The 21214-nt window shown below is 45.9% G+C and overlaps 1 pseudogene; it reads right to left on the bottom strand.

Annotated features, from left to right (window-relative positions):
* Positions 1 to 7838: 7838 nt before the first annotated feature.
* LOC129550070 (POU domain, class 5, transcription factor 1-like) lies at positions 7839 to 14085 on the bottom strand (annotated as a pseudogene).
* Between the last annotated feature and the right edge of the window lie 7129 nt (positions 14086 to 21214).

The following is a 21214-nucleotide window of genomic DNA, read 5'->3' as shown; positions in this document are numbered from 1 at the left end:
CAGTGTTTCTCAATCCCTCTTGGAACACTGCTCACGGGACATTAGCATGGAACCCAATATGGGAGTTGCTGCTATAATTTTTAACCTTTAAATATCTGTGTGTACACACATTGGTGGCTTAGATGGTAAAGAATCTGCCTTCAACGAGGGAGAGGGCTGCCATTTTTCTGCCTTCCATCCCTGGGTCGGGAAGATCCGCTGGAGGAGGGCATGGCAACCCACTCCACTATTCTCCCCTGGAGAATTCCATGGACAGAGGAGCCTGGAGGGCTACAGTCCATGGGGTCGCAAAGAGTCGGACATGACTGAGCAACTCACAGACACATCACATATGATATATAATTTACCCATACATGTAGGATGAACACCTACACAAAATACTACTGTCATCAGAATAACTTCACTGTGATGCTGTTCTAAACATGTCACTCCTCTGCTCAGCAAACTCATGGTCTGTGACAGAAAGGTCAAACTCTCTGGCGCCCTCCATGTCTTGGTTTCACCAGGTGAAACAAAGAATGAGGGCTTCAGTGTCTGTCACACCTGGCTTCAACTCCTGGCCACACCTTTGGTTTGCAAGTACAAGAAACCCATCCCCAACCAGCCCCAGCATAAAGGAACATACTCTGCGACAACACAGTTCAACCTTGAAAACATTATGCTAAGTGCAAGAAGCCAGTAACAAAGGACCTCCATTTCTATGAAATGTCCAGAACAGATAAATCCATACAGACATAGGGCGGATTGGTGGTTGCCTAAGGCTGGACATAATGGGAGGAAATGGGAATAAAAAGTTTCTTTGGGGTGGGGGTGGGGGCAGTGGTAATGAAAATGTTCTAAAATTGATGTGGTGGTAGTTGCACAACTCTACAAACACACAAAAAACCACTGAATTACGCATTTTAAATGGATAAATTATATACGAATTATCTTAATAAAGCTATTGCTTGCTTTTTTCCCTAAGGAAGTGCTGACCTGGTTGTGAAGAATGCTGGGAAAACTCTCAGGATTCAAGCAAAAGCTTCAGGAGCTAGGCCTTAGGCCCTAGAATCTGAGGCAAACCCCTCTACCCGCTCCATCTCTGACTCCATTTTGACTTCTTTATAGAACTGATTTAGGTCATATGACCACCCCTGGACCAATCACAATTGAGGGAAACACAGTACAATGATTGGCCAGGTCTAAGACATGTGACCTCTCCTGGGTTAGTGGGCAGATCCTTTTAGAAAAGGAAGACTAGGGGGAAAAGAACTGGGTAGGAAGGAACTGATTAAGCCATCCTCCATACTGGCTAGCAAACCTTGGACAAATTATTTAGTCCCTTGATATGTAAAATGAGGACAATAAAATCCATTTGGCCTGGTTGATGTGGAGATTAGTGGAACTAAGATTTGTAAAGTACTAAAAGTTTTATATTTATCTTCCCTGGTGGCTTCTGGTAGAGAATCTGCCTAATAATACAGGAGACATGGGAGACACAGGTTCCATCCCTGGGTGGGGACAATCCCCTGGAAAAGGAAATGGCAACCTTCTCCAGTATTCTTGCCTGAAAAACCCCATGGACAGAGAAGCCTGGCGGGCTACAGTCCATGGGGTCGCAATGTCAGACACAACTTAGTGACTGAGCAACAAAAGAGCTTTTGAGATTTCTACACAATCCTGTCCTGTGGCCACACGGGTCCAGACCCTGATTCCCACTCCTCTGAGTCTCTCAGATCTTTTATATTTTCAAGGCCCACATTCACCTCCTCTAGGGCATCTTCTCTCTATGTCTCTTGAACCCACATCAGGCTCACAATTACAGTCTGCCTTGTGCTTGAAGGTCTTCTGTTGTGGTCCTGTGTTGTCATTCCACATCTCCTAGGTTTCTGACATTTTCTGCCAACAAGCCTGTGTGGTCCCTGAGGCCAGGAATGGCTGCTTAACCATCTCTGCCTCCTCCCCCCACCACCCCCTACTGCCCCACCACAGGGCTTGGCAAATGGGAATAACTCTGTAAACATGTGCTGATTATCTGACTGATGAAGGGCCAACTTTTTCTTTATAAGATCCAAACCTTCCTGAATGGATGTCTACAAGGAAAAGCAGACATATGGGCACAAACAGCAGTACTCAACTCAAACACCATCCAACAGTGAGAAATTCCTCAGGTAGGTAGTATATATAATACACACATATTATATCTCAGAGGCAGGGGGATAGAGATCACAAGACTCGTTTAAAATAAAAGTGTGAATGGTGCAGGAAACCCTGCTTAGGAGCAGGAAAACTTGGAAGACGCAAACTTACTGATTGCTTGTCCCAGCATCCCTTCCATCCACCTCCCACAGTAGAGGCTGGGAAAGTCAATGCTTTTTTTCCCAGCCTGCATTGTAACTAGCGTTGAGCATGTGACCCAATTCTGGCTAATGAACCATAAAGGTAAGTCTTCCAGAAGTCTTCCGGGAAAGACTTTTCCTTCCTGATGAGAGAGGAGAGCCTGAGAAGGTAACATCTTACTGCCTCTCAATATGGTATGTGATTGTGATGCCTGGAGCTGGTGCAACCATCTTATAACCATGAGGAAAGGAGCTGTCAGCTCAGACTCATTGAGATAGTACAACCCCTACCTCTCTTTGGATGTATTGCTATGTGATCTAAAAAAAAGAAAAAAAGCCCTTGTGTGTTCAAACCTGTTAATTCAGTGGTTTCCGTACTTGCAAGTAAAAGCATTTCAAACTGATACACTGAGGTGATGGAAAGGACAGGGGCCTGTCTGGATTGCAGATTTCTAGGGAGTCTTGTCTTGATGATGACTACCAGTGCTATGGAACTAGACAATGTGCCATCTTGCTCAAAGGAAAAAATAATGTCAAAATATTCTGTGGCAGTTAAGATTCTGTGTATATTGTAATATCTTTCTTAATTCCCTTTTTTATTTTTAAAATGTTTAAATTTTATTTATTTGACTGCACTGGTCTGAGTTGCAATAGGTGGGATCTTCGATCTTCATTGGGGACTCTTAGTTGCAGTATATGGGATCTGGTTCCCTGACCAGGGATTGAACCCAGGCCCTCTGCACTGGGAACGCTGGAGTCTTAGCCACTGGACCCCAGGAAGTCCCTCAGATTCCCTTTTACTTCATCTTCTCCTCATCATGGCAGCCAACATTTCCAAGTGAACAGCGGATGTTTTCAAGAAAATGTAGGGCAACCAGCCTGCCAATGCAGCCTTTCGCACCACCAGTCCAACCCCACCCACTGCTTTCAGAGCCATCTGTCCTCTGGGAATACACACCAGGGCTCTTCCCTCCTTTACTTTAAAGCTCAATTGTGTCCAGAAATTCCTTGGATCTTCTAAAAAATGTCTCTTGCATCTATATCTGGCCTCCCCAATGTCCAGCAAACCATCTCCTCTAAGCTAAAAGAAAAGCAGTATGTCACTGGGTGAAAAATTAATCTTTACAAAGTCCCCGATGGCCAGATAAATGTGGGTCAGAGTAGATTTGAAGTCTTCTCTGACTGAAAACCCTTAAATTGGTTGGACAGTTGTGCTTATCCCAACTCATCAGGGCTGCTTTGCTTGTAAGCGCGCTCAACCGTGAAGAGATGAAACTCAGAGGAGAAATGATTTGCCCAGGGTCATCATTGTAGGTGCTTGTCAAGTTCAGAAAGACTTCTTTCTCTGGATTGAGATGTGTTTTTTTTTTTTAACTCTTTATTATAGAAAATCTCTAGCATACACAAAAATAGAATTGTATAATGATTCCCCATATGCCCACCACCCACCTTCAACAACCATTGTGTCCCGTCTTGTTTCACCTAGATCTCCTCTCCTGGATTATTTTGAAGCAGATTCCAGACATTTTAAGATTCTACTTACAAGTATTTCAGTGTATTGTCTCTAGATGTTAATCATTACCTTAAAAGTAACTACAGTATCATTCTCACATTTTGGAAATTAAAAATAATTCCTAATATCATCAAATATCTTGTCAGTGTTCAGAGTTTCCAGTCTCATAATTTTTTTCTTCATATTTGTTCAAATTAGGATTGAAATAGCCATACTTTGTGACTGACTGATACTTCTCTTAAGTCTCTTTGAATCTGTAAATTCCTCTCTACCTCATCTGATTTTTTTTTACAGTGAATTTGTGGGAGAAACAGGTTGTTTGTCTTGAAATTTTCCTATAGTCTAAATTTTGATGATTACATTTCCACGGTGTTGTTTAACATGTTTTGTTTCTCCTGTATTTCTTGAGAAGTGGTAATTAGAGCCACAAGCTCATTTGGATTCAGGTTTGGTTTTCTTGGCAAGAATACTGCAGAGGTCATGGGTCTGCTGTATGTCACTCAGTGGACTCGTGATGCCTGTCTGCCTCTCTGTGATGTTAGCCACTAGTGACCATTGCCTCGGAGAAGGCAATGGCACCCCACTCCAGTACTCTTGCCTAGAAAATCCCATGGACATAGGAGCCTGGTGGGCTGCAGTCCATGGGGTCGCTACTAGTCGGACACAACTGAGCGACTTCACTTTCACTTTCACGCATTGGAGAAGGAAATGGCAACCCACTCCAGGGTTCTTGCCTGGAGAATCCCAGGGACAGAGGGTCCTGGTGGGCTGCCGTCTGTGGGGTCGCACAGAGTCGGACACAACTGAAGTGACTTAGCAGCAGCAGCAGTGACCATTGCCTAGAGTCATGGTTTCACGAGAGGTTGAAACCTGGGGCTACTCTACTTCAATCATTGTTTCTTGACTTGTGAGCTGGAATATTTCCATTAAAAGATAATACCTCTCATCTACTATGTGATTATCATGAGGCATAGTTTATATAGAAAGTGAAAGTCAGTCAGTCAAGTCTGACTCTTTGTGAACCCATGTACTGTAGCAAGCCAGGCTCCTCTGTCAATGGAATTCTCCAGGCCAGAATACTGGAGTGGGTAGCCATTCCCTCCTCCAGGGGAATCTTCCCAACTCAGGGATTGAACCCAGGTCTACCACATCGCAGGCGGATTCTTTACCGTCTGAGCCACCAGGGAAGCCCTTATATAGGAAAGGCAGACTCAATGTTTGATTCTTGCCCTGTATTTACTAGTTTTCAAAATAATGTATTGGTCCTCTTGACATCCTTTAAAAGAGAGCAATGTACTTTTGATGAGTTTTTTGTTTGTTTGTCTGTTGTTTGGTTTGTTTTTTGCCACACCATGCAACATGTGGAATCTTAGTTCCTAACCAGGGATCATACCAGTGCCCCCTGCATTCAAAGCATTCAAAGTGTCCCATGGACTACCAGGGAAGTCCCTGTTTTTGCTTTCTTTTGGAAAGTCACTGTGAATTTGTAGATCTAAACATAGTTGATGTGTTTTAATTCATTGCAGTTGCTATCCTTATAGATGTTGAAAGTGGCCCATCTTTGTCCAGTGAGAGCCTTTTCAAATTGACTCTTGAGTCCTTCAGGAGAGCCCTGGTCATCTTTTTAAACTCCTTGCTGTTTGGTATGACATGATGTTCCAGGCTCATTCTGTGTGTTTCCTGCTCCAGACCTGGAATCACCCATTTCTTCAAGAAGTCCAGTCCTTCTGGAAGGCAATGGGTTTATCAATAGAAGACACAGTTTAGGAGCCAGGGGAGGGGTCTAGTTCGGAAGCCAGAGTTCTAGGACCCAAGAGGCAAGTACTAGACAGAAGAGTAACTCTGTAGTCCTCTGTTCCCTTTATCTTTTGCCCAAGACAGTGCTAAACAACATTCAGATGTTACCAACGCTGTCTGTGGTCAGTTTTCTGATAATGACATCTCATCCTTTTTACTCAGAAATCTGAGTAGTTTCTGACCAACCCCTTTGTAGTAGAGGAAGTAGATTGGGAAACATCTGTATGCAATTCAGCACCAAGCTCTGAGGGCATCTGCTTTAAAGAGCATGTGACTTGATGGGCAGTGTGCACTTCCAATCAAACCTCTCTTTACTCCATGGGAGGCAGGATTGATGTTCCATTCTTTTGTAGGAAAATTAAGCACAATTTCTGGGCAAAGGGCAAATTCTCACAAGGGTTCCGCAAATATTATGCGTCATATTTGTTACAATTGGGTAATTTATCTTTCTGGGAAAGTTACCTACAGGACTTGGAGAAATTTACTTAATAAGAAAATAGATGACAGTCACAATTGTATAATTCCATTTGTTTCCAGGAGAGGAAAACTCATCAATTATGGTGAGTGAAGGGTAGGGCCTGGGGGTCCCTAAAGTGGAATTTTATCAGGGTCTCCAAGAATAGTCATACTCAGGGGAAGTGAGATTTGGGGATTGTAGCATTAAAAAAAATTGGCTTTGCAAACAATGTGCAAGAAAAAATCATTGAATCATGGACTTTTACAAAGAACATAATGTGAAAACTCTGGGAAAGTTTGGGGGTAAACCCAATTCTCAGAAATATACAAAACAAAATTAACACTGAGTTTTTTTTTTTGTTTTCTCTTCCTATCAGGAATAGGTTCAGAAAAATATTAAGTTCCCTTGGTCATTAAAAAAATAATAACTGTAATGATATAGTTCAATGCAGAGAGCACAGGAGAGGATCCTAACTGTAAGCCTGGCTTCGCCGCTAATTTGCTTTGTGAATAAGTTGCTCTTGTTCTTGACAACCCTTCCCTGAGGCTCTCACTCCCCATCTGTGCAAAGCAGAGGTTGCCAAATGTGAACAGAGGCTGGACTGGCTGCATATGAGTCACAAGGAGGGATCCAAAATGTCCAACAGAGAAATGGTTAAATCAATCACAGTAGACCACAGCATGCAATTCTCTGCAGCTGTCAAGGAGAATGAGGCGCAGGCATGTGTGCTGATGTGAAGAGCTGTCCAAGCTATATCGTTTTTAAAGATGAGTGACGATCTTGTTTAATGGGAAAAACAAAAACTACACGGTCAGCTCTTCTCAGGACAAATACAAAACCCTCGAGGACACACACCAAACTGCTCAATAGCAGTTGCCTCTGAGAATTGGCTGTTTTTAACTCTCATTATTTCTGTATTGCTGAAATTCATTTAGAAAGAGTATGTATTACTTTTGTAATTTAAAGCAAATTTTCATTTAAAATGTAAGAAATCCTAATTCTTGTCGAGGCTTGGGATAGAGCCTAGGAATCTGAATTTCTTTGTGTTTCCCCAAGTGATTTCTAATAGAAAAACTGAACCTATGATCACAAAGGTCCCCTGACTCCTAACACTATGACCCCATGAAGTTTTTTGACTCAAGACTTTGGGGAAAGGAAGAGATGGACCAAAGAAGAGAAAAAAGAAGACAGCAAAAAGCCACAATGTTGGAAGCAGAGATAACGATGACCGAGGTGGATGGCTGTGTACAGTTTCCAGTACCACTTCACACATGTATCCTTTGTGACGTGCACAGCAGTCTTGCGATGTAGGCAGGTCAGGTAATACCGGTGTCCCATTTCACAGGTGGGAGCACTGAGGTTTAGAAAAGTTAAGTCCTTGCAGTGAGTTACCCAGTTTGTAAATGGCAGAGCTGGGATTACAATCCTGGGCTGTCTGACCCCAGAGCCAATGCTTTTTCTACCACTGGTGACACGAAATGTTTCCCTTACTGTGATCACCAGAGATTGTGTTCATTTTTTTAGGTCCCAGGCTTCTTTATTGAAGAACATAGTGATGACTGATGTGGGGATTAAAATCAAGAGCATCACTGAACTTCACCTTCCCTTCAACCAGTTTCCCCCAAACTCCCTGCCCCCAAACCCTTTGTGTTCCCAGTTCCTCTCTTAGTGAATGAAGAACTTAATCCCCCACCCCCCAGTACAAACCCACAGGGTTCTCTCCCTAGCTCTCCTGTTCCTCTGCCCCCCATTCCTAGCAAGGGCAGGCCCTGCGGTTTGAATGCACGGGAGAGCCCAGAGCAGTGACAGACTCCTGGGGGAAAGGCCTCAGGGAATGGGGCCAAGGAGTATAGACTAGTGAAGTGAGGGCCCCCATAGCCTTGGATACCAAAATGGGGCCCTACACCACAGGAAAGGGTATTGGTGCAAAAGAGACCTCAAGGATTTTGCAGCAACCTCAAAATCCTCTCCTTGGGAATGAACAGTCATTGCTTGATTGTTAGTCCTTCTGGCGATGGCTGTAGAACCACATCCTTCTCAAGCCCAAAATGCTGGGCCACTAGGCTGCTGCAAGGTGGGCTTCGGGCACTGCAGGAAGCCTCTGTTCTTCCTGTTGCTGTCCAGGTTGCCTCTCACTCAACTCTCCATACTCGTCTGCTTTCTCTTCCAGGCCTGCATGAGGGTTTCTGCCTTGCGTATCTCCTGCAGATTCTCATTCTTGTCTGTTTCCTCTACCCATCTCTGCAGCAGGGGCCACAGCTTATACATGTCCTTGAAACTGAGCCTCAAAGCCTCGAAATGGCAGATTGTCATTTAGCTGAACACCTTCCCAAAGAGAACCCCTAGGGTGAGCCCCACAGCAGCCTGAGTAGATTCCAGGGTGATCCTCTTCTATTTTACGAGCTTGGCAGATTGTTCGGAGTTTTTCTGAAGAGCTTTAATGTCCTGAGTCTCCTTGGGGTTCAGCTCCAGCTTCTTGTGCAGCTTCACGGCGCCAGCGGGGGCGGTACAGGGCTCCGGGGAGGCTCCCTCGGAGTTGGGGTTGCTCTGCATCCCGGCTCCTGTCTTGCCCTCAGGCTGAGGGGTCTCTGGGCCACCTTGGGGCATCAGTTCCATTGCAACCTGAGGGGCACAGGCGGTTCCTCCACAGAAGTCATTGGCCAAGAGCACAGGGTAAGCCCCCACACCTCAGCACCGGGCCAACCCCCAGGCCCATCTCCCACCCAAGGAAGCCCCTAGAAGCTCATGCAGGTTCTTAGCCTACCTTCAGCCCTCTCAGCCTGTCGCCTCCACTATGTGCTGGGGTGAGAAGGCAAAGTCAGAAGCCAGGTGTCCTGCTGTGGGGGAGGAATGTGCCCCAAGCCCAGGGCCTAGGAAAATGAGAGCTCTTCAAGGACTACAAAATAGTGTTTATAGTTTAATGATACCAAATGGCTTCTCATAGGAAAAAAAAAAGACAGTATAACAATAACTGACATTTAATAAGGGTTTATTATGTCCCAAGGCATCCCAGGTGGTCCTAGTGGTAAAGAACCCTCCCGCCAATGCAGGAGACTTGAGACTCGGGTTCGATCCTGGGTCTGGAAGATCCCATGGAGAAGGAAATGGCAATCTACTCCAGTATTCTTGCCTGGAGAATCCCATGGACAGAGGAGCCTGGTGGGCTACAGTCCATAGGGTCACAGAGTCGGACACAACTGAAGTGACTGACAGGACACATGCTGTCCCAAGTTCTGTGCAAAGCACTTTTCAGGGAGTATCACTTTTAATCCTATAATAAACTAATCAAGTTGGTACAATTTTTATCCCCATTTTACAGATGATAAAACTGAGGCTCAGAGAGGTTAAATAACTTTACCCCAAATGGATAAAAGTTGGTAGTGGGTTTGAACCCAGGCCTTCTATCTGAAGAAAAAAAGCAGACAAAGAGAAGAAGTGGGAAGCAAGTGACAGAGCAGTGGGTGTGTTCCTCTAGTCTCCAGTTTCTTAGAGCTGTCATCACCTCACATAGCAAGGGCTCCTGGGGACCTTTCAGAAGGAAAGCTCAACCTGCTGCCCAGCCCAGGGCTGCTGGGCTGCTGGCCAGATTCCCTCCCTCCCACAGTATATTTCCTTTACCTCCATCGATAGGTATCTAGTTTCACCAAAGGTTCCAAGCTCCTGGATCTGGTTTTAATCAGGAGCTAGAGCTGAGCCCTGGAGCAGTGGCCTGGCAGTCCTCAGTGAGACCCCGATGGAGCCCAGCCACCTTCTCTTCCTCAGAGGCCTCCTGGAGAAAGGTGCTAGATTTCTGGAGCCCCTGCCTTGGGTGGTGGCCCTGTGAACGCACCATTCAAGGCCCTTTCCTTTGGGCAAGGTTTCCAGGGGCTAGGAGAGGGGAGATAGAAGATGCACGGATCAGTCCAACAGTCATTTTATAACCACAGTACAACAATTGGCTTCTGCAGCCACAGCTAGGAGAGAGGCTAGGCAGCTAGGAGGATTGTTCTGGTCTCTTCCCATCCACTGAACAGATCCCACCTGTGCAGCCCTCCTGCCAGCCAGAGAGGGGAGCTCACACCCACTCCCCGTTTTCCTGGAGCCCGTCTTTGGCCAGGTGAGGAGATACAGATGAGGAAACAAAACTGTTCAACTGTATGACCCTGACTGAGGCAGAAGCCATAATTCTGAGAGCCTGTGGGGAATTCAGGTTGGGAAGATCCCTTGGAGTAGGAAATGGCAGCCCACTCCAGTATTCTTGCCTATAGAATCCCATGGACAAAGGAGCCTGATGGGTTACAGTCCATGGGGTCACAAAGAGTTGGACATGACTGAAGCAGCTTAGCACACATGGGAAACTCATGATTCATCACAGTCAGTTCAGGGTGGGGAGAAGGCATTTGAACAAGGACATGAAGAAGGAGGAGGGATTTTCCAGGCAGTATTGAAACACTGGGAAATGGAGTGTGTGGTCGACTTTGCAAAGCCTGGCAGTAGTCCACATGTCCACTTTTGCATGAATTAGAAAAATAAATGCTCTCTGGGCAAATACAGAAGGCACCCCATCCTCCCTTGCACAGTACACAAACTGGGCAACTGTTCTAGTGGCCCTGGGACCATAGCTGCTAAATTTTGCCTGCCCTTCACATTTTCCTTTTCCATTCTAATTAAAGAAACCTTACTTTTTGAAATGAAGTGATTCTATGTGGTTACTGCAGGGGTAACCCTTAACCCCTACTTAGCTTGATTCAGTCATAGCTAGTCAGAATACTGCATGTTCATGGCCCCGGTGATTGGTTCTGGGAAGGGGCATGTGATCGGAGCTGGGCCAGTCATAACCCTGTTTGGGAAGGAAGGGGGCCCAGGAAAGAGGAACCCTCTTTTGGCTGGGTTTTCTGGCTCTCAGAATTTGTTAAGCCTAGAGTTTTCAAGCCAATGGTCATTACTTTTGTGGAGATGCTGCCTGAAAATGGTCAACACAGAAAAATGTACAGTTAAGAAGCTTAGAGGAAGAGATAGAATTCTGATACTTTTTAAACTCCACAGTTCACTTCTAGAACATTTTAGTTACAAGAACCAATAATTTCCCCTTTTTGTTTAATCTAGTCTGAGTTTTTATGCCTACTATCAAAAGGAAAAACCATTATGGAAAGAATTGCTGGGATTCAAGCCAACAGACACAGAGCCTTCAGTGCTTTAAGAAACCAAACCAAGAAAGCTTTGGCTCAGCTGCAAGGGCTTCTAAATCAAGAGCTGAAGACGAGAACATGCATGTGGCGCGAATGGCTAGACTGTATTCAGGCCTCTTCCAGGTGGCATCTCCCTGCACGCTCACAACGGCCTGGGAGCCAGATGGGACCACGGGGATGTAGATATGCCATTTAAATCCCTGATTGAGACGAGCCCTCAGCTGGGGAGCTGGTGTCTGAACTCTGGGGCACAGTGGGCCCTGGCAGTCTGGGGAGGACCAGCATAGGATAACTGCTTGGTGAGAGACAGGCAGGATATCTTGCTGAGCTCCTAGGAAATCTGATTTATTTCATGTAATACAACCCACTCTTGTACCCCTGGGCCTTTGCATATGCTGATATCTCAGTCTGGGACACCCTCCCCACTTTGTCTGGCAAATTTCTACTCTGCCTTTAAAATTTAGCTCAAAGAGTGTCTCTTCCAGAAGACCTTCTGTAGCAGTCTGAGACACAGCTACAATTTTTTTTTTTTGCTTCCCCTCCCACGAAGAAGTGGATTCTATGACCCATCTTATGACTGCTTGACCCATAGAACATGTTGGGAGTAATACTGCATTCCTTTTGAGACTAGGTCATAAAAGTCTATAAAGCTTCCACTTTGTTCACTGAAAACACTCACTCTGGAACCCCTGAGACACCATGTAAAAAGCTCAACTACCCTGAGACCACCATGCTGGAGAAGCCACAAGTAGGTGCTCTGGTCAACAGTCCCAGCTGAGCCCATTCTTCAGCCAGCCCAGCCCAGACACCCAATCTTCAGGTCACGTCCAGCCTTTAGAGTCACCCCAGCTGAAGCCCAAGGTATCATAGAACAGGGAAGTGTTAGCCTCACAGCACTCTGTCCAAATTCCCGACCTCTGTAATCTGTAAACGCGCGTGGATTTTTGTGCCACTAAATTTTAGAGTGGTTTGTTTTGGAGCAAGAAATAACTGGAATACCACCCTTGACTTCTCTGAGAGAACTTCAGTGCTTCTTCCCTTATTTGTTTTTTTTTTTTTGCCAGAGTCCCTTGTGCCTTGCTCCAACAGAGCACCGGCCACCCTCATTAATGTCTCATTAATGCCTGTCTCTTTTGCTAGTCCCGGGGACTTAGGGGACCAGGGGCTGTATCTCCTTCATCTCCAAATTTCCATGCCCAGTAACTGCACAGAGCAGACGTTAGCAGATGAGAGAGAGAATGAGGATGGCTCAGGGAAGCTGACAGCAGGCCCAACTGTTACAGGCAACAAGGGAAGTCTAGCCAAGTGAGCAGCTGCAGGATGCTATGGGACCTGACACAGTAGCGGTAACACTCCAGGTGGGAGGTCACAGTGAGGCCCGTAGCAAGGATGATCTGAAGTTAAGCCACCAAGGTAAGTAGCAGCCTCGGGCTCCTTCCATTGGTACCAACCATTGACAACCTCAGTCTCAGAGGCTGAAGAGGGGCTGAGCCCACGATGAGAGCTGGCTCCATCATTAAGAAAGGAGAGCTCTGGGGCCAGGAGCCAGGCCTGGGACTTCCGCCAGGAACACTTGTCTTAGAAACACAGGTAGAAGCCATCCCATTCAGTAACAGATCCAGTTGCTTATTTAGATCATGATGGGAGGTGGGGGTGGGGGAAGAGAGGCAGATATGGGGGGCTGAGCAGAATCCCAGATGTGCTAATGCAAGTCAATCTGCCAGAGAACCCACTTAGCCCTGCCTTTGAGGAGTCAGAGGCTCAAGATGACAGAGCATTTTCATCTCTCTTTTTTTTTTTTGAAAATTGTTCAGAATTTACTTGGGAAGACAGTCCTGGAAATGGTAATAACAGGAGAAGTTAACCCAACTTTTGCACTCGCTGCTTTGAGTTAGGATGGCAAGCCAAGCGAATCTGGATCTGGGTTTCAGGGCAGAAGCATCCAGGATGCAGAGCCTAGCTCCCAGGCCTGCCCAGGGATTTTTTCAAAACCTGAGGCTTCTGGAGGGAGGGCAGTGTTCTTGACTGAGCCTCAAGCAATCTGTGAGGTTTCAGGATAAGCCAAAGAGAAGGAAGAAGGGCACTCATATTTGTTGAGACATATGTGCCAGAAGCACTACTGTCTTCAGCAAACAATCCTCGTCAAAATCTTTTAGATGTGTGTTAGTGGTCCCTTCTTATAGCCAAGAAAACGAAAATTCAAAGAGCTTTAATGAGAAATTGCTATTGTGGTGCTGGAGAGGACTCTTGAGAGTCCCTTGAACTACAAGAGATCAAACCAATCAATCCTAAAGGAAATCAACCCTGAATACTCATTAGAAGGACTGATGCTGAAGTTCCATCTGATGTGAAGAGCGAACTCATTAGAAAAGACCCTGATGCTAGGAGAGATTGAAGGAGAAAGCAGAATAGAGCAGCAGAGGATGAGATGGTTGGATGGCATCACCAATTCAATGGACATGAACTTGGGCAAACTCCGGGAGACCGTGAAAGTCAGGGAAGCCTGGCATGTAGCGATCCATGGGGTCTGCAAAGAGTTGGACACAACTGAGAGACTGAACAACAACAAAAGGGTCAAGGAAGGCAGCAGAGAAGGGCACAGACCCTTTGCCGATGTCTCTGTGACCTCCCTGGTGGCCTTGGAGTTCCTGTCCTTTAGTGAGAGGGCTGGACTCATGATCCCACCTAGAATTGGGTTGCATCCTGCCTCTTCCACACTCAAGCAGTGTGAGCTTGGGCAAGTCACTTACACTTCATGTGCTTCTGCTTTCCCGTCACAGATTTCAACAAGGGTAAATTTTCAGAGAAGAAGGGGCCCCTCCCTTCTTCCATTGCCCTTCTTTATGGAGTATTGAATGTAGAATGGGACATCCATCAAGGGCAGAGCCCAAGAGCACAGGGACCTGTGCCATTCCCCCGTGGGCATCTGGGGCTCTGGCGTCGGCAGCCAGTGTGTGCTGTTCCCTGGGGGAGGGTGAGAGCCCCACCCTGGAGCAGCCGCTGCTGCCTGGAGGTGGTAAGCCTGGTGCTCTGGCAAGCAGGCGCGGCTCTAAGCCGTGAGCTGAGGTCTATCGGCTGGCAGTTTTCAAGTGGCTACAGCTGTGGTGTGAGATCATGCAGCCGGTCAGCTGCTGATGAGAAGGAAAGATACTCCCCACATCTCTTCGCTCTCCCCACCACTCTGCCTCCACTCAGGGCCACGCTTCTTCCTCTCAGGGATGGGGCTGTGAAAGGAGGGATTGGAAGAGGACACTCGTAAGAAAGACCCACAGAAAAAGAGCTGTGTTCTCTTGGCAGGGGGGTGGGTGGTGTAATCACAGGAGATTTGGGGGAAGGTTTTGCTGGCACGATTTTTCCGGGACATTTTTCAATGAAAAAATTTAACAGCCTTGCCCTTTCTGATGTACACAATATTCCCTGTGCCTCCAGCGAATGTCAGGCAGGCATCTTGTTTCAAAAAGGCAATGCGAGCACATGGTACAAAATTGAAAAGTACCGGGGGAACTTAATATAAAGTTTCCCTCTCAATCCCCAGCAACTAGAGACCATGCTGTTACTACTTCTTATGTGCATTTTATAAGCACGTACTGGTGTGGCTCCGATGGTAAAGAATTCGCCTGCCATGTGGGAGACCTGGGTCTGATCTGTGGGGAAGGGAATGGCTACCCACTCCAGTATTCTTGCCTGGTGAATCCCGTGGACAGAGGAGCCTGGCAAGCTACAGTCCGTTGGTTCACAAAGAGTCGGACACAACTGAAGTGACTGAGCACCTAGCACCTCAGATCATCAGCTATTAGATCCTGGAGGTTGGGGACCCCTGGACAGGGTTCCTTGGTCTGTTCTTACTACAAGTCTCCAGGTGGGATCTACTGCCAACCTGAGGGCAGAAGGTTTTTAAGCAAAGGGTGGGTGGGATGCCTCTCTAATCTCTGCCCCTCATGAGGTGCAGGTAGAGAAAGCATCACTAAATCAGCATTGCTCAGCAAAGCAGGGGCACCCAGGCCTCGCAGTCAGAGCAATTTCCAGTTATTCCAAAACAAAGTGCCAAGTTGTTTTCCAAGTCCTCCAACCTGGCTGCCTATTCCTCCTGTCAGTGTGGTTGAGCTTCATCCTCTTTTGGCCCTGATGCCCCATGAAAGGCCAGCCAGCTGCTGCCCTGATGGGACCACCCTCAGCCTAGTTGTTCATTGTTCAGCCACTCAGTTGTGTCTGACTCTGTGACCCCATGGACTGCAGCACGCCAGGCTTACCTGTCCTTCACTATCTCCTGGAGTTTGCTCAAACTCAAGTCCAAACTCATGTCGGTGATGGCATCCAGCCATCTCATCCTCTGTCCTCCCCTTCTCCTCTTTCAATCTTTTCTTTTCAATAAGGGTCTCTTCCAGTGAGTCATCTCTTTGCATCAGGTGGCCAAAGTAGTGGAGCTTCAGCTTCAGCATCAGTCCTTCCAATGAATATTCAGGGTTGATTTCCTTTAGGATTGACTGGTTTGATCTCCTTGAAGTCCAAGGGACTTTCAGGAATCTTCTCCAGTGCCACAGTTGAAACCATCAATTCTTCAGTTCTCAGCCTTCTTTACGGTCCAACTCTCACATCTGCATGTGACTACTGGAAAAACCATAGCTTTGATTATACGAACATTTTTTGGCAAAGTGATGTCTCTGCTTTTTAATACACTGTCTAGGTTTGTCATAGTTTTTCTTCCAAGGAGCAAATGTCTTTTAACTGGCAACTGCAGTTGCCACCCACAGTCATTTTGGAGCCCAGTAAAAAAAAATTGCTACTGTTTCCACTTTCTTCCCATCTATTTACAATGATAAGACCAGATGCCATGATCTTTAGTTTTTTAAATGTTGAGTTTTAAGTCTGCTTTTTCACTCCTTTCACCCTCATCAAGAGGCTCTTTAGTTAGACCCACAGCAAATGTACTGGCTTGTTCAATTAAAGGCAAAATCCATTCAGAGCATGTTAATTCCCTTACTCCTTTGAGTAAGTAATTGTGATTTATCTGCCCTGAGGCCTGTAATATGGAAACTGATGTAATGATGGCTGGGGCAGCAGGGAGTGTTTGCTGAGTGTCTTAGAGGTGTGATCCATCAGAAGTGGAAAAAGTAATGCTGAGGAGGGCAGGGAGGGGTGGAGAATGTGGGTAGTTTTCTAAAAAGGAACCTCCTAAAGACTGGGCCTCTGGTAGCAGGTGACAAGATGGAAACCTTGCCTGCTGAAATGCATGCCCCATTCCCTGCCCCAGGGCCACCTTACACCGAGTGATGTCACACAGGTGGCGCTTCTACACCCAGCCCCAGCACTACTAGCCCACTGACATTGGCACGTCACTCGTGTCTTTTAGCTTCAGTTTTCTCATCTCCAGAATGGGACGGTAGCACCGTGGCCAGTGTCTCAGGGTTGTTGTGAGGACTGAGTGAGAGGCTGTGGGGGAAAGCTTTGAGAGTTTGTAAAGACTGTGCTTCTGTGAAATAAATTCACATATGGTGGGGGCAGGGGGAGATGGATGCAGCTGGGTGAGCAGGGCAGCTGTGTCCGAATCTACACGTTGTTGACTCTTCAAGGGAGTCTTGCCAGACATCCAGTGTCTACTGCTTGCCAAGCCATTCGCCCTGGCACAGGACCGTGGAGGGCATGCCTTTTTATGGTGCAGAGTGTCCCTGCCTGCCCTTGTAAACCTAGGCTGTGTCCAGCCAGAGGGAAGGAAATGAACCTCCTCCACCATTTCTCTAATGGTCTTTTGTGGAGCTCTTAGATTATAATTGTTTAATGGACACATAACAGCAACAATCTCAACTTGTTTCTGTTATTATCTATAGAGATCATTTTTTTAAAAAAACAGTAGATAGGTTTGTTTTAACAGCTTAATACACAGTGAACGCAGCTGCAGTCCAGACAGCAGAGCGTCCAGTCCTGAAGAGAGGTGGCCCTGACCCGGCTGTATGGCAGGGAGATGTCACACTTGCTTTTGTGGACAACCCACAGGCAATGAGAGCATCAGAGCTGCCTTTAACTTCTCCCTCCTGACTTCCTGAGTCCCAAATATATTACAGTTTTTAGTATAAAAATCCTACAGATGAGCATCGACTCCAACATCAGCCTGGTCCATTTTACATCGTTGCCTCTGCCCAGGTGTGGATGATAACACGCTATGACCGTACCACACTTACTGGCCAGCAGTCCTCCTCCTGATGTTCCTTAGCGTCTACAAGGCCTTTGTCATGGAGACCTTCGTCCACCTCTGTTCCCTGGGCAGCTGGATGGCACTGCTGGCCCAAGTGCTGGTGACGGGGCTGCTGACCCTCAGCACCTTGGCCCTGTATGTCGCTGTTGTCAACATGCACTCCTAGGTTTGGCATCCCAGACTTTCACATACCTTCTCCCCGTCCCCAGTTTCAGTGAAGTAAACAGTATTTGGAAGGTTAAAAAAATAAAAATAAAAATCCTAGTTTGGGAGGTTTGCACAACTTCCACATGCTTTCTCGATCCCCAACACAGAACAGACTCGGTCCCCCATGGTTATAGGGGTTGTGGTGGTTGGGGGAAACAGCAGCTGGTGCTCAGCAAGTGGTGATTCCTTGGGTCGCAGGGGCTCAGGGCATTGAGAACTACAGTAGATTGAATGACGTCCCCCCAGATATCCATATCCTAATCCCTGGAACCTGTGAATGTTACCTTTTATGGCAAAAGGAATTTGAAGATGTGATTACATTAAGGATTTTAAGATGGGAAAATTATCCAGTTTATTCAGATGGGCCTGATGTAATCCTATAGGAGGAAGAGGCAGGAGATCAGAATGAGTGGGTGAAAGGAAGAGGTCATGTGAACGTGGAAGCAGAGATGAGAGGGGTGAGGCCTTGAGCAAAGTAGTGCAGGAAGCCACCAGAATGGGAAGAGACAAGGAATTTATTCTCCCCTGGTTTTCAGGAAGAAACAGCCCTGGTGACACCTTGATTTTAGCCACGGAATTAAAAGATGCTTGCTTCTTGGAAGGAAAGCTATGACAACCCTAGACAATGTATTTAAAAGAAAAGACATCACTTTGTTGACAAAGATCCGTATAGTCCAAGCTTTAGATTTTCCAGTAGTCATGTACAGATGTGAGAGTTGGACCATAAAGAAGGCTGACTGCCAAAGAATTGATGGTTTTGAATTGTGGTGCTACAAAAAACTCTTGAGAGTCCCTTGGACTGCAAGGAGGTCAAACCAGTCAATCCTAAAGGAAACCAACACTGAATATTCACTGGAAGGTCTGATGCTGAAGCTCCAATACTTTGGTCACCTGATGCGAAAAGCTGACTCACTGGAAAAGACCCTGATGCTGGGAAGGATTAAGGGCAGGAGGAGAAGGGGGTAACAGATGATAAGATGGTTGGATGGCATCTCCTACTCTATGGACATGAGTTTGAACAAACTCTGGGAGACAGTGAAGGACAAGTAAGCCTGATGAGCTGCAGTCCATGGGGTCTCAAACACTTGGACCCAAGACTTAGCAACTGAATAAGGCGCATTCTAGATGTCTGAACTTCAGAATTGTAAAAGAATACATTTGTGCTGTTTTAAACCACTAAGTTTGTGATAATTCATTACAGCTGCAATAAGAAAAAAAAACACAGTGATAAACCTGGCTGCATGTCATAATCTAAGAAGTCAGAGGTAATATGACTTCAGGAACACCCATGGTGGCCCTATGCCAAACCTTCACTCTCAATGTCTAAAATTCTATGGTTAAGGCTACCAGGAATAATAGCTAACTTTAAGAAGCACTTACTATGTGCCAGGCTTGTGGTTAAGTGCTTTAATTTAAAGTCTGTCTCCCTTTGGTAGTTCAGTTCAGTTCAGTTCAATCACTCAGTCATGTCCGACTCTTTGCGACCCCATGAACCACAGCATGCCAGCCCTCCCTGTCCATCACCAACTCCCGGAGTCCACCCAAACCCATGTCCATTGTGTCTGTGATGCCATCCAACCATCTCTTCCTCTGTCGTCCCCTTCTTCTCCTGCCCTCAACTTTCCCAGTATCAGGGTCTATTCAAATGAGTTAGCTCTCCGCATCAAGTGGCCAAAGTATTGGAGTTTCAGCTTCAACATCAATCCTTCCAATGAACACTCAGGACTGAGTGTTCCAATGAACACTTTCGGATGGACTGGTTGATCTCCTTGCAGTCCAAGGGACACTCAAGAGTCTTCTCCAACACCATAGTTCAAAAGCATCAATTCTTCGGCACTCAGCTTTCTTTATAGTCCAACTCTCACATCCATACATGACCACTGGAAAAACCATAGCCTTGACTCGACGGACCTTTGTTGGCAAAGTAATGTCTCTGCTTTTTAATATGCTGTCTAGGTTGGTCATAACTTTTCTTCCAAAGAGCACCTTTTAATTTCCTGGCTGTGGTCACCATCTGCAGTGATTTTGGAGTTCAGAAAAATAAAATCAGCCACTGTTTCCACTATTTCCCCATCTATTTGCCATGAAGTGATGGGACTGGATGCCATGATCTTAGTTTTCTGAATGTTGAGCTTTAAGCCAACTTTTTACTCTCCTCCTTCACTTTCAAGAGGCTCTTTAGTTCTTCCTTACTTTCTGTCATAAGGGTGGTGTCATCTGCATATCTGAGGTTATTGATGTTTCTCCCGGCAATCTTGATTCCAGCTTGTGCTTCTTCCAGCCCAGCGTTTCTCATGATGTACTCTGCATATAAGTTAAATAAGCAGGGTGACAATATACAGCCTTGACTTACTCCTTTCCCGATTTGGAACCAGTCTGTTGTTCCATGTACAGTTCTGACTGTTGCTTCCTGACCTGCATACAGGTTTCTCAAGAGGCAGGTCAGGTGGTCTGGGATTCCCATCTCTTTCAGAATGTTCCACAGTTTATTGTGATCCACACAGTCAATAAAGCAGAAATAGATGTTTTTCTGGAAATTTCTTGCTTTTTTGATGATCCAGCAGATGTTGGCAATTTGATCTTTGGTTCCTCTGCCTTTTCTAAAACCAGCTTGAACATCTGGAAGTTCACGGTTCACGTATTGCTGAAACCTGGCTTGGAGAATTTTGAGCATGACTTTACTAGTGTGTGAGATGAGTGCAATTGTGCGGTAGTTTGAGCATTCTTTGGCATTGCCTTTCTTTGGGATTGGAATGAAAACTAACCCTTTCCAGACCTGTGGCCACTGCTGAGTTTTCCAAAGTTGCTGACGTATTAAATGCAGCACTTTCACAGCATCATCTTTCAGGATTTGAAATAGCTCAACTGGAATTCCATCACCTCCACTAGCTTTGTTTGTAGTGATTTTCCTAAGGCCCACCTAACTTCACATTCCAGGATGTCTCGCTGTAGGTGAGTGTGAGTGATCACACCTTCATGATTATCTGGGTTGTGAAGATCTTTTTTGTACAGTTCTTCTGTGTATTCTTGCCACCTCTTCTTATTGTCTTCTGCTTCTGTTAGGTCCCTACCATTTCTGTCCTTTATTGAGCCCATCTTTGCATGAAATGTTCCCTTGGTACCTCTGATTTTCTTGAAGAGATCTAGTCTTTCCCATTCTATTGTTTTCCTCTATTTCTTTTCATTGATTGCTAAGGAAGGCTTTCTTATCTCTCCTTGCTATTCTTTGGAACTTGCATTCAAATGCTTATATCTTTCCTTTTCTCCTTTGCTTTTTCTTCTCTTCTTTTCACAGCTATTTGTAAGGCCTTCTCAGACAGCCATTTTGCTTTTTTGCATTTCTTTTTCTTGGGGATGATCTTGCTCCCTGTCTCCTGTACAGTGTCACAAACCTCTGTCCATAGTTCATCAGGCACTCTGTCTATCAGATCTTGTCCCTTAAGTCTATTTCTCACTTCCACTGTATAGTCATAAGGGATTTGGTTTAGGTCATACCTGAATGTTCTAGTGGTTTTCCCCACTTTCTTAAATTTAAGTCTGAATTTAGCAATAAGGAGCTCATGA

This window comes from Moschus berezovskii, chromosome 21, assembly GCF_049115385.1.
Source record: "Moschus berezovskii isolate FMDL1 chromosome 21, NW_MosBer_1.0, whole genome shotgun sequence".
NCBI lineage: Eukaryota > Metazoa > Chordata > Mammalia > Artiodactyla > Moschidae > Moschus > Moschus berezovskii.
This window is presented reverse-complemented; position numbering and strand designations above follow the sequence as displayed.